This window comes from Salarias fasciatus, chromosome 14 (genome assembly GCF_902148845.1).
Source record: "Salarias fasciatus chromosome 14, fSalaFa1.1, whole genome shotgun sequence".
Classification (NCBI taxonomy): Eukaryota; Metazoa; Chordata; class Actinopteri; order Blenniiformes; family Blenniidae; genus Salarias; species Salarias fasciatus.
Window position 1 is genome coordinate 18,631,036 of NC_043758.1, and position 14,244 is coordinate 18,645,279.

Below are 14,244 nucleotides of genomic sequence, written 5' to 3' on the forward strand. Positions count from 1 at the left end.
TGTTCTTTTCTTTCTTCGGTCATGGCGCTGACTTTGCGTTGTATTTGCTCCTTTTCACCGCTAGATGGCAGACAAAGCAACAAAATGCAATGACACTTTTTTCCAAAAACATTTCTGATCATGCTGAAAACATACAGTTTGGATTTATGGGAAAGGCCATAAATTACTTTTTTGGGGGCAAAGTAGTTGGAGGATTTGTACAATTAACTTAAGCAAAGAAATTTGACTCTTTGAGTAGAAGAAATATTCTAAACTGATGAATTCAGTTGTTAAATGTGATGCCTGACATGACAGCATTTTCCTTTCCTTTTTTAGGAGATTGATGGATGAATAATTTCACAGCCACGGTTTAATTGAGAGAGTTGTAGGTCGTGCCGTTGTTGTTGTTGTTTGGTTCCCTGACCTGATATTAAACCGCTGCACAGATTATCTCTGTGAAATTTCATCAGACCTTCAAAGTCAGAACCAGCTGTGGCTTTGACATTTAGGCGATACAGTCGAAGGACTCTGTTGTTATTCTCGTACATCCGTCAACATTCCCACTTGTCACTGATCTGTGAAATTCTTGCTCCTTTCAAGCATTATCAGTCACAAGCACTTTGCCCTGATCTGGCTTCATCATTTACCAACACCCGCAGAGGAGACCCCTACCAGCCATCCCACTCTTCCTGCCTGTGATCGCTGGCTGGCATTTAGACAGGGTGGAGCTCAAACAGAGGATCAGCACACGAGGGCTCCGACTGGTGCTCGCCTGTGGAGAAACGAGCAGGGAAGCCCGGGTCAGGTACATCAAACATGGAGGGACAACTCCCTTTGCTTCACCACAGGAGAGTGCACATGCAGGAAGTGTCAAAGTGCGTGTTGCTGCATGATGCAAGGCAGGTTCTATAATTGTAACACCAAATGGGAATTATTTTTGTGGTAAATGGTCAAAGGTTTTCTGATTCAAATTCTATTGCTGGCAGTTTCCTCACTGTGGCTTCCTGAGCAGGAGTCTTAACCCCCAACTGTTCAGGGTGAACCGGTGCCACATGAAACATGTGGATCACCTGGAGGTAAAAACAGCCAAAGTATTTGAAATAAAAAGAACAGCTTGGCTAGTGGGGGACAGAATCACAGAAAACACAAGACCAGTGAAACAGAAGCCAATAACTCTGATGTAATTAAATAAATGACCCTAGAATAACACTGCTTATTATCTGCATTAGTTTATTCTTCTATGCCAGATGTCTTCTCCACAAACAAGCTCAGCTCATCATTTCCATCTCCACCAGATGCACTGTTTCCTTGGTGATTCATCAGAACTGACACTCCTTTTGACCTGTATCTTACTCACTTTGCAAAAGACACAAATATATACTGCAGAAAAATACATTTAAAGCAAACTTTCTCAAAATATTTGAAAAATTAAAAGATGGTGTCTATTTGCCCTGACGGGTAACTGCACACATCAAAAGTTACTCATGCTTCACTTTGTTCTCAAGCACAATAAATAGGGACTCATCACTTCTCAAATACAATACATGCAGGAATTAGTCATTGCCTTTTTGACGTAGCAAGACATAAAAGCATCTCATTGCCAATGATTCCTCAAATGGGAAAGCAACTCATTTCTATTGGAACTCATGCATTTACTGTACATTACATAAATCTAATTTAATGTTTAGGCTGTGTGGCTTTTTAGAAAATGTGCAGTGGATATTAAAGAGTCTACCTAACGTCACTGAGTTTGTGAAGGCTCAGTTGCGATGTTTAATACAGCGATGTTTAATACAGCCATTCATCAGTCTTACTTTTCTATCCATTCCAGGGCTGCAAGGGCCTGAAGCAAATCCCAGCTAAAAATAGGTGAAGGCAGAGTTCGTCCGAGACAGGTCACCAGCAAATCACAGAGAAAACATGGAGGAACAGTCAACTCACATAAATACCGAAGGGTAATTAAAGGTCACATATTCAGCTCACAAGCATGTTTTTCTTTTCAGACTTTTATTTCTGTGCATTTCTGTGAGACAATTAAGGCAGCTATCACCATTGATGTGTGAGTAATAGGCTATATACTGTATGTGATAAATCAAGTGAATGCTGCAAAATCAGTGATCTATCATGCTTTGCAGAAATGATGTTTTGGCCTAAAATTCAACCAAAGGCTATGGTAAAATTAAAGGTCAAATTAAAGGACCATTAACAGGCTCTGTGAAAGAGAAATTGCTGTGAATTGCATTCCAACTTTTAATAAAAAGTCGTAAAACAATTGCATGAAGATCTAATATCCTTTGGTAAATGTCGGAGAATGTACACACACACACACACACACACACACACATACAGACATACACACACACACACACACACACACACACACACACACACACACACACATATATATATATATATATATATATATATATATATATATATATATATATATATATATATATATATATATATATATATATATATAGCGGGTGTGACGTTCACGTGCGGATGGGATTTTCTGTTTCTCTCAACAATGGGAACGTAGGATACAAAATTGAAAAATATTTTGCACGAGTTGATTATATTATGAATATTTTGGCGTTGATTTTAAGCTTTTCTAAAAAATATATGAGATCTTATAAGTGTTCATTTAGAGGGGGGAAAATCGAGCAGCACGTCCCTGAAAATACTCATTTTTCCAGAGGGACCTGAACGCGCAGACCGACCGGGACCGCAGTCAGCCCGTGACGCTCTGTGACTGTACGGGAGGGCTGGAGATTAAAAGAGCGACTCTCACTCCTCCCACCATTCAGGACGCCGCATATCACTCCCCGCCGGTGTGTCTGCATGTATCCTCACTCACTCGGACACCAGAGGACCGAGGGAGGAGAAACAGCACACCGTGGGACGGACTAGCGGTACTTTAGTTTCCACGCTTCGGACCGAAACCGCTGACACCGTCCGCTTGGACGGCTCTTTTCTCCCGTGGGTTTCCTTGATAAACTTCAGAGCTGGCCAGCGTCCCCCCGACCTCTGACTTCATATATTTGACACAGTTTGTCCCCGTTTTGACTGTCGAAGTCATTATTTTCACCGAAGGTCTCCGGGCAAAGTGAACAAAGTGCTCCCTGGACAGGTGAGTAACTCAACCCGTTTGCTTCTCGCTTCAGACGCCGTCAGATTGACTGTTTTTCTTTCATTAAAAAGTGAGTTACCGTCATACCAAAAACACAGGTGTACCTCTGGAAGACTTACTGTCATGGCCAGACTCCTGCAACCCTTCTCGATGTAATTTCAGTCCAGTGACTGTATTGTCCATGGATGACCTCCCTCACAGTGCTTCACTGTTAACACTTTGTAATTTATTGTGACTTTTGCAAAGATGAAAACTTTAATGATGAAACAGATGATTGTACTGTCCAACTCCTCCAAGAAACAGAACTCTAAATGCAACTATGAAAAGCACCTTATCGTAAGGAATCCCTGCATCCATCCATTCATTCATATTGTATCAGTATTTACTTTTTCTCTTTCAACTATTGAAACCCTTTTTCAGGGAACAGAGGATCTCAAGCAAATTGATTTAATCATTTGCTGCCCCCTGTGCCTGATTCCAAGCTTACCGGTCATTGGTCCTCTAATGTACACCCAGAACTGAATCATGGGACATACCTATGAAACTAAGTGACTTCTCTCTGGGGAGGATCAGACAGCTGAGCCGCCCTCACTTTATGTCCATCATTAAATAAGAAATGCATGTTCTTAGCAGGATGCTGTTTTGCTCCCCTTTTATCCATGCGCTTGTTTAGTAAGAAGGTGTGTATGCTCCTGCTTTTACTCTTTGCATTATTTATGATGCCATTACCCTTTATATAGAAGATGATGAATGCTATTTGGATATTCATGGTTCATCGACTTTCCAAGAAAGACGATGCAGAATGTGTAGTTAGACAGCGTCCAATATGTGCAGCAGGGCATCAGAGGAAATTCGGTCATCTTCACCATTACCTCTGTTCTGAGGTCTTCAAGTGAAACAATATTTTCTTTTTGTTTCAGAGGTAAAGTTGAGTTAAAAATGCTCTTTCACTTCCAGTGAATGGTTACTTTTTATATATAAAAAAGTAATCTGTTTAGTTCCAGCCTCAATAGAAGAGGAGTTCAAGCTTTTAAAAAGCCAGCCTGTTTCTTCCTATCAATTAAATAAATGGCCTTGTGCAAGAAGTGTGATGAATGCAGTGTTTGTGGACCTCTGCAGTGCTGTCTTATGCATTACGAGATTAATCTTAAAGGAGTTCTTAAGAACGGGGCTCCAGAGCAGCCAACCATATGAAAATGTTTACCGGCCATGGGTCAGAGACTCATCTTGTCTGTCATGTGAATAAACATTATTCTTGAAGTTCTGATTGCTCGAGTTAGAGTTGAAGGATTGGTACGAAGGCTGACATTTTGAGGTTAGGTGGGAAAAGGCTGACATAACCGATAGATTTACCATTCTTTGATTGGACTAGAGTGTCATGTGTGATCTCTTTCATATACGATGGTGCTTACCTGTTGAGCAGATATTTTTTTTGAAGAGGAACACTCTTTATTTCAAAAGGTTATTTCAGAAGATGAGGAGTGAATAATGGGAGATATAATAGGTCAGAACAGGGAGGAATGCACTGCACTGTGTTCTCTGCAGTAATCCACTTACTGGTTATTGGTGCTTTAACTCACTCTGTTCAGTGAGTATCTGTTATATCTAAAATGTTTTTAAAGCTTTATGCACATGGCACTGACTGGACAGTTGCTACGCTACTGATAAGATGTACAGAGCTGCAGTGTGTAGCTGACTATAATTTCCATTTAAGTGGGATATTGATCTATTCTGTTTGTATAGTTTGTGTGCTTATTTTATGTCTTTGTGCTGATGCATTAGTTCTCAGTGAGGAGAAAAAAAAAAAAACCCCAAAAGTCATCAGCGATAGGTAGCAATGTAATATATGGTGTTTGTTATATTCGTGCACTGTGAGCGGTGCATGTGAATGATCTGTCAACAGGGCAGACTCATCCAGAGAGAGTGTGAAACTCAGTTGTGAGAATTACCTCTTATTGTTCACTGTCCCGAAGCTGTGAGGTCAAACCCACTTCTCTCTGTGGCTCACTGACACACAGAGGCTCTCGCTTCATATGCCTATCTCAGGTGTAACAGCCCTAAACAAAGCTCTTTGAAGCACTGGAAGTGTGCTGTACATTTTTTTTTGTAGTGTCATCAAACATGAGATCACCATGTAGTTTTAGACTCTGAAGCCAAAGTAATAGAAAACTAACATTTTTGAAGTGAATGGGATGGAAAGGATTCCCTTCTCGGTGCTGTATGTTCAGCTTAGCAAGGCAACCACATCTATGGCGTTCCACACCACTCTTCCAAAAAAAATTATTTTTTTTTCTCAGTTAGCACATTTTTTTTTGCCATAACAAGGCGGTTATCTGTGGTGGAGCGGTTGCTGACAGCTGCGACAGTCAAGTAGATACTGAGGAGCGACATCGTTTTTATCTGTAATTGGTGGTTTGTAAAGCCGAAAATCGAGCTACAGATGATTAAAATAAAAAAAGAGTTCCACTTTTTCTTCATAGAAGTTGTTGGAGATGGGCAGTTTGATAATAGAACATTGCTTGACCTGGTGTACTGTAAATCTTGTTTACCAGACGGAGACTGAAATTACCAATGAAAGTGCAAACACCACTCTACCCACAAGTGCAATAGGTGCGCAATGATCTTTGAGACTTAGTCCATCTTCCTTCGTCTTGTTTTGAGGGGCCTGTGTGGGAAATTTTGTGTTCATATCGAGGAGGTTGAAAATTCTGATAAATGCTCGCAGCTGAAGTCATTTGTGCTTTTTGAAACTTGCTGTAGGAGGGACTGGCAGTAATTCAAATATGCAAGTGCATGTGCACTGCACTGGCTCCGCCAGTGGTGCAGCAAGCTGGGTGTGACTTGCTGGGAGGGATGTACTCCCTCTCTGCTTGAAGCAGCTGCTCATAGGAGTACACAGTGCATAGATAGATGGATAGATATATTTCATCTATCCTCTTCTTACAGTTATGAGTGCTATTCCAGCAGTGAGCCGAACAAAGTAAGTCCATCCATCTTCTGTACAGCTTTATCTAACTTAGGGTTACAGGAACCAGGTGCTCTGAGCTGACTCTGGAGACCCCTGTGTGCAGACCGTCAGTCCATTTATCCATCAAACGAATTAAGGCTTCCAACTCTTATGACCTGAAAGACCTGTGATGGTGGATATATACTCTAGAACAACAGAGGATTGTTTTATTTCTTTTTCAAATGTTAATAAAAATCTTAGTTTCAGCCAGGTTATTTGTTACTTTAGAAAAACTGAAGTGCACAACTCCTGCGAAGTCTTTGTAGGGTTCTGTCAGTATTTCTCCAATGATAATGTTTCCATTTTTACCGCCTCATCTTTAAACTGAAGTGAAACTATTCATGTCCTTCATATTTGTATGTGTCTGAAGACACTGCGGATGCTTTTCATGCATTCTGCTGTAGCTCCTAAAATTATTATGTATCCTGTCTGGCGAAATTGTTTGTCAAACAAATATTTGTTCCCTCATAGTCTCACACCCTGGTTTGTGCCAGTACTGGATCGTCAGACTACACATCTGGCACGGTGTCGTTCCCCTCAGCTCGGAGAAGGTCACGGCACTGACGGGTCCCTTCTGTCTCAGTTGTTGTTATTTCCATCGCAGAGCCAGATCGTGTTGCGATACAGACAAGTGTGTCATCCTGCACAATATGACATCTGTGAGCTCTCCACATGGGGAAAGTATATTTTTGAATTATTATTAAATGGTCAGCTGCTGATGATGACATAGTGGAATTCGTCAATTCTTTAAAATGTAAACTAAAAAAATTGCAATTTCTTGCTTATTAGATTCAAGCTTTTATTTTCCCAGAGCTCCTTTCTTTTAGTTCAACCTTCAGAGAAACATGGGAGGCTTTGCAATCTATTCAGCACTCTCATTCAAACCTGGGTGGTGCACACAGTGCACAGTTACATTGTCAAAGATGAGGTTTCCCTTTGAAGAAAGACAACAATACTTTCTGGCTTAAAATATATTGTTTTCCTTTTATCCAGTAGCACTTTGTCACTATCAGGTCCTTGTCGCCACAGAGGTCAATCTCTACCAATGTCTTTTTCATAAATTAAGCTTGAAACTTTGTGGTTTCTCCGGTCTCTAGAACCTCAGATCACATGGTATACGGTAAGTGATCTTTGTCATGTAATCTAGAAAAGTCACTGTAACAGGGCAGTGCTTCAGAAATCTGAGGTTATTTATTGTGGACTATCGCACTATCCCATTTTTTGCCTGAAGGGAAAGAAGTCTTCATTTGGTAAAATAAACATTGTGACAGAATTAAATGAGATAAATGTTTTCTTTGGAATAAAACTCACTTTGTTGCTCTGCTACCACCACAGCTTTCAGGTTAACTGGCTCTCTTTCCAGAATCGAGACCGTCATGGCTGCAGGACAGAGGCAGGTGTGATGTTAACACACAGGTGGTGGAGCCGGGCCTGGTACAGACATACAGATGGCACTTTGATAAAGCATACTACATTTTTTCCTTTTTTCCCCCGTTTGAGGTGAAAACATAGTCAGACTGGAGAGACCTGAAGGACCAATGCTAATGAAGTGGTCCTTTTGTCAACAACAACACTCTCTGCATGCCACAGACATCTTTGTCAGCTGTGTGGTTTCTAGGCCACAGCGTCAGCAGTGTAACGTCACCTGTGTTCAGTTGCTAACTCTATGATTGCAGACAGAAGAGACAAAAGGGATTCAGAAATGATTACGTCTTCTGCAGAATTGCGGCTCAAGATTTTATGCGGTCTCAATAATAGCATGGTTTCGATAACAGTTACATCACTTTGATAAACACAAAAGATTCCAGCCTTGTGCAATCCCTCATACTGTGGCTGTGTTATAAATCAGTGTGTTTTCAGTGATTTATTGCTGTAGTCAATCTGATAGACTCAGGTTTACTCAAATTATTTTCAACTGGATAATTAAGATGTCTTTGATTGTTAAAGCAGTTGCCATTGTTGGATAAATACCTGCTGTTTCAGCTTTGTGATGAATTGTGAACTCATGAGGGACTTGATTGCAAAATAATCTTTAAGTACAGAAATTGATTGAAAGAGAACAAAAAAATCTACAAAATGTAGATGAACAAAAATAAAGGACTGACAGTTTTCATTAAAATTACCAAAAAATAACTGTCCATATTGTTGAGCTTCATCAGTTTTGTGAATTAACAGTCATTTGCTTGGACAGCTGGAACGGTGTCTTTAATGGGAGCTCCTGATATGCCAGACACCCTGAGCTCAGAGGCTTTAATGCTCTGCTCTCTTTTATTAAGAACACAAAATCCAGTTGAAATTGAGACCTTGCGGTTGTTGCCAGAAGAATTTTCTTCATATAAGGCTTCAATGTGAGATCGGCATTTTGTGTTGATGATAGTGATAACTCCTGCTCGTCCGTGGAGGTTTGACCTCACAGGACAAGTGATGCACCCATACTTTTGCACTTTGCTCTCTTCAGAACACCCTTTATCCTGCTGCCCTTGTCGTGACTTTCCTTTCCCTGCAAAACACATTCATGTTCTAGTTTTGCATTTGGAGAAATCATGTTAGAAATCGTTTGGCTTATTTCACCAGTCTAGCACCATTACTCAGCTGATTTACCTGAGCATGTCAGATGTAAGAAGTCAAAGTTGGTTTGGAAATACGTTAAAAAAAAAAAAAACATGTCCTGTGAGAAATTGCTGGCAAGGAATGGGTCAACTGCATCTTAACCACGCTGCACGTCATTAGCATTCACTCATAGGACTATGATTGGTTTGAACCCCGACCTTGAGAGATCGCACATAATCTGCGGTGCAGCACTCCGCATTGTTTACCTAGAATGGGGGAAAACAAAGCCTTGAAATGACATTTCCATAAGCCGTAGCACAACTGTGAGATTCGTGCTTTGTTTTGCGAACTGGAAGACGTCTGAAAGATGGCAGCTGGGATACGGTTTCTGCTGGTAAGGGAAGTACAGTATGTGTTAGTGGAACCTTATTTTACCAAGTGAAGCCAGATCATTTAGTAGGATTTAATGAATTCTCTTCTGCTCGAAAGTGTGCGTGGGCACCACAAACACTGACGTGCGGTGCATGAATCTCTATTGTGAACAATTATCCAAACTGCTCTTTATAACCTCAGTCTCTTTGTTTGTATCCAGCTCCTGTCCCAGGTTCTTCTCTTTTTTTATTTTCTTCCTCAAAATCACATAGTACATTGAGGGTGTAGAAAACTTTAGTAAATATACATCAGGCAGACCAGAGTCAATGTGATCCCGTCTCCTAGGTGATAATTATGCTAACCCACGCACCATTAGCTGCCCAAAAAGTGGCATATCGAATGAGAGGTTAGCACCGTCTCTGCCCAGCAGGAAGGCACTGAGTTCAAATGCAAAAAAGAAAAAAAAAAAAAATCCACTCAAGTTCTTCCTCTACTTTTCATGTTTTTCTTTCTACTTTTGCGCTAAATGACACGTCTGGATGATTCACTCACTCCTAAACACAAACACATCGGCCTGTAGGAATACACCCACCTTTTGATGTTCGGTTAGCAAATGATAATGTAATTGCTGCTGCTACTTCTGTTTTCATGTTGTCGACGAAAAACCAGAAAGAGGACTGTATTTACAGTATCTAAATGAGTAACCTTCCGCCCACAAGGTAACACGTGACTTGTATTTTCCAGTACCCGGATTACTTGAAATTCTGTCTGTATTTGTCAAACGTGCTCTGGGATAAATACACTCTGCTGTCACACACCTTTACACATGTACCAGAAGACTTCTCACTCCAAATCAAAGCTCACTCGTTAAGTACCATTTTTACCTGCAAATAAAAAAATGATCCTTGGGTGCTTGACCCACTTCCACCTCCTTTTGTTTGGTCTGCACTGAAACAAGTAGGAGGTTTTTACTCCTCCCCCGTACCCCTTTTGTTTTGCTCTAATAATGGAAATGAATTGCAATACCGCTGCATCCTCTTCCCGCTGTCATCATTCTAATTTGAAGATTGTGATGGACTGTGATTAGATCACTTTTTTTCCACGGATTACCGCTGCCCCATATTTTTCTCAGATTGATGAGCTGTCTGTTTGAAGAGAGTGTCAGACTGTTGAGATGCTTTTACGCTTCACCCATCCTCTTAGTTCTACCATCTCTGGGATCTGTTGTTGTCAAACCACTTGGAAAATATGTTCTGTTTGAGAATATAAAATGTGACGGCTACGTGGTGTTGTAGTATAGTCTGTAGGACGGACTTTAACAGTCAGGAGTGCTCATGTCAGTGTTTGGCCATGTTTATTTTCTTGTCGGGCTGTAGCGTCAAGACATTGTAGTCTCTCAACAAGCCTCAGTTCGCCTTGCATGCAAATGACCGTTCATTGTGCCTCAGCTGTCATATGCCTATAGGTGAAACTCTGATAGTTGCTGTAAATATGCAAAGGTCTGGTCTGAAAGTCAGCCAGCTGGCCTCAAAGGGCAGGCACTGATCACTGGACAGCTTCTTCTTCAGCCAGCAGCCCTGCTGCACCAACACGAGACAAAATAACAGGAGGTGGTCCTTTGACCCACTTAATAAATACTGAAACAGAATATATGATGGTGCTTTTATTTGCGAGTTTTGCGTTTGTAGCTATGAAAATGCGCATGCTGAAAATGCTGAGTGAACGATTTGAGTTTTCCATTCTAGCCAAAGCAAACACCGTGTGATGCAGGATGCATGCAATTCTGCACTGTCAGTATTACATGCTTTCTGGCAAGATAATGTCGACTATCTCTATTTATCTTTTAATATTATGTGCAAAGGTTGCTTCTTTCTCCACACCTAATACTTGTTGGTGCATGTTCACTTATTAACAGCTCAACAAAATGAAATCAATGGATGTGATTGACTTAAAGGTCTAATACACGATTTTCTCGAAAAGACGAAGCCCCACGTCTGTTACTCACTTTTTGAACAACGCGCATGCGCCAGACCATCCGCCCGGCTCTCCTGCTTCTCCCAGGAAACGCGGAAGTGTACGAGCGCGATCTCCTCTTCTCCGGCGTGCACGGCTCTGTACAGTTTCTGCGATCCGCCTTGCTCATAAATAAAGCTTTTTTTTCGAAACAGTTACAGTTTCATTATGTCAGACTCGCCATCTGTAAGTACAGCTCAGAAGCTCACCGGCTACATAAACACTCTGAATGCGCATGCGCAAAAGGGAGAAGCTGATTGGGCGCAAGCAAGTAGAACCGCCTTACGAAAGCAGCTCGTCAGAATGACTGACAAACAGACCCACCAATTATTTAGGTGATCCACCCGGAAATCAAAATGTTGTATTACACCTTTAACTATTGATTTAACAATGTTTTGCTCGGCTTGAAAACATCACATTGTATGCCACTTCTTTTTCTGCAGAATTACAAATCACTTTGCTTTTACTGGTGTGATTTAGCTGTCGCTTACTGGCAGAGCTTTCATTTCACATAGTGGCTTGTGGTGGAACTTCACGTCAGATGATTGGGAGCTGTGGGCTAGAGGCTGTGACCATCAATTCTCTCCCCCACACCGCATTGACTCATGGGAGCGATATTTATTGGAGCTGGTCAGAATTATGTTGGCATCGTATATTAAACTGATCGTCTTTGTGGACACATTTTAGATGACGTGGAAAGGTGCCAATCAAAGGTTTTACGGGACGCACAGTGGCCTTCCGCTTTACTGGTGTAAGCAAATCTCTGCACTAATTGGAAAGGTTGAAAGTAGAATGCACTGCATTGTCCATAAATTACATGGCATGCGCCGTGATGATGCGAGCAGTTGGTACCAGCAAGAGCTGCAGCTAATGAAGTCATTTTCAAACGAAGTGCGGTCATGATATTGAATGTTCAAAACAGTTTTGGTTAGCCACAGGCAATCATTGCAGTGCTTATTTGCACGTAAACATTCACCTCTTCAGTTGAATTTTGTCACACACACACACACACACACACAAAACAAAGTCTTTGGCCAGCCAGTTCCAACATGTCTCCAGATTTTTGGTTTCCCAGGAAACTCACCAGGCTTTGTCTCGCAGTAAGAGGAATTAAAGAAAGCAAGAAGAAGCTTATACTGTGTGTGTGTGTCTGCTCCCACCTTTATTTACATATCTTCATGCAGTTTGTTGTATCAAGAGCTAATCAATCAGAGACCTGCCATTTTCCTTGTCTCAGATTTGCTGATGTGGCAAATCCAATGCAACTCGGAGCACTTCATGGTCTGATGACAATGAATTATTTCTTTCTTCTTAGTCAGTCTTACAAATCATAGTGGTGGTTAAACTGATACCTCTTTCTCAAAAGCCTGTGCCTGAACTATTTCAAACAGTGGGCACCTGTGCTGCAGGTATTTTATAGAAGGCACCATGGTTTTTGACAATAAGCGCCAACAGTGTTTTGTTTAAACTAAACACAAGAGGAGGCCGACAGAAGGAGGTCTCATGGCCAAAAATACTTTTTTGTGGTGGATGTTTCATGACTTTACTTTAAGATTACTCTGCTTCACTGTCTGTGCTGAGCGAGCTTTAAAATCTCTCTTTATGTGCTATAAAAGAGCTTTATCACACATGTGACTCTAATCACCTCCTTCACAGGCATCTTCTGATTCCACATTGCTCAGCCAAGTCTCCAAAGTGCTCCTTTACTCCGTTGTCATTTCACAGCTCCAAAAGCACATCAGATCAGTGAAATATGGCGCAAATCTTATGAAAGGATTCTCCGGAAACAAAAATTGAGCTTTTATTAAAGTGGTGTGTGTTGCAGTTTTGTCAAGTTAGTTTTTTTTTTTTTTTTTTTTTTTTTTTTTAATGAATTTGGATTTGTTGTTTGTTTGACAGTAATTTGTGGCTCAGTGTTTGGACTCCTCAGAACAACATTGGTGTACTTTCGAAACAGGCTTTTTAGGAAAAATGTTGCATAAACCTACTGTAGAACAAAGTGAATGAGTTATTCACTTTGAGAATGTCCTTCACTGCATCCTCTCATGAGGGAATGGAGTTGATCCCTCCTCCCTATTGGTGAAAGCAGAGTACATCCTACACAGGTTGCCAGTCCAATTTCCAGTCCCCAGCTGTATTTTGACTGTGAGACAAAACCAGAGTACCTGAAGAAAAGCAGCAGGCAGGAAAAACCTGCAAACTCCTCACAGAAAGGCCCACCAGGTCCCACTGCGTCTCACTGTTTGGCCTCTCTCTCAGTTCCCCGGTCGGATGAAGACGGTGTTTTCGGCTGGGAAACTGCTGAAGCATTTCCTCCCCTGCAGACTGCTTTCTTTGACAGTGCTCCCGATCGGAGGAAATGAGGCAGCAGAAAAGGAGATGACAGAAGTCATTTTAGGGGATTTTCCATGAACCCCGTTATACCTCCTCAAGTTCCCAAAGCTCACATACCTTGTGACAGACTGGAAAGTTCGGAAGGCTTCTCATGTTAGTGAAAGCATCTGACTCGGTGTTTAGAGGTTGTCACTGCGGTTCTGTTTATTATGAAATATGATGTCCAGGCAGTCGCGAGGGAGTTCTCCTTTTCTGCTTGTGTGATTGACTTTAATCCAAGTTGTTTGACTTTTTATATTAATAATTGTGACAGTGCGGCCCACACTCCTTATGGTGGCCACGTTAATACAGGCAATTGGTCGAAGGTGCCACATCCATGTTGGCAAAATATGAGAGTACTACTGCAGAGACTTGGACGGTTTCACGTTCTTTCTGCGCAGAACCTACTCTGGCTGTATTTAGCTTTGCCAATTCACGGCAGTTTATTTGAGATTTATCGTCTCCCCACTGTGTCGTTTTTAGCTGATGAGTTTCTGGGAAGACATCATGCCGATAAGAGGATTAGCTCCACTGCTTCTCCTTCTGTCTTTACGCAGCCCGGAGGAGGGATGGGGCATATTAACGATGACGTTAAAAATGAATGAGTTTCCCATTTGAAGGTGACAAATGTGCAGCCTCGGTCCTGCTCAGTCCAATTATGATAATATCCCACATCACATAGGTGGAATTAAAGGGCCGTTTGATGCTTTAGCCAGCTGAATGACTGTGGTATTTTTGACTCGGAGGATTCAAGCGGCTACTGTACTTGAATGAATGGACCTTTTAGGGTATAAACAAGTTTGCTTCACCACTGTGG

General features: G+C 41.4%; 1 protein-coding gene across 3 annotated transcripts in view; it reads left to right on the forward strand.

Annotated features, from left to right (window-relative positions):
• Nucleotides 1–2,734: 2,734 nt before the first annotated feature.
• gdpd5b (glycerophosphodiester phosphodiesterase domain containing 5b) overlaps nt 2,735–14,244 on the forward strand; it is a 39,668-nt gene continuing 28,158 nt past the window's right edge. For 2 of the 3 annotated variants that reach the window (XR_003932795.1, XM_030108221.1), the window contains exon 1: nt 2,735–3,112. The gene's annotated coding sequence lies outside the window, so the exon portion shown is untranslated. Of the gene's footprint in view, nt 3,117–3,996; nt 4,005–14,244 lie in introns of all 3 variants that reach the window. The other variant, XM_030108220.1, reaches the window with a different exon arrangement.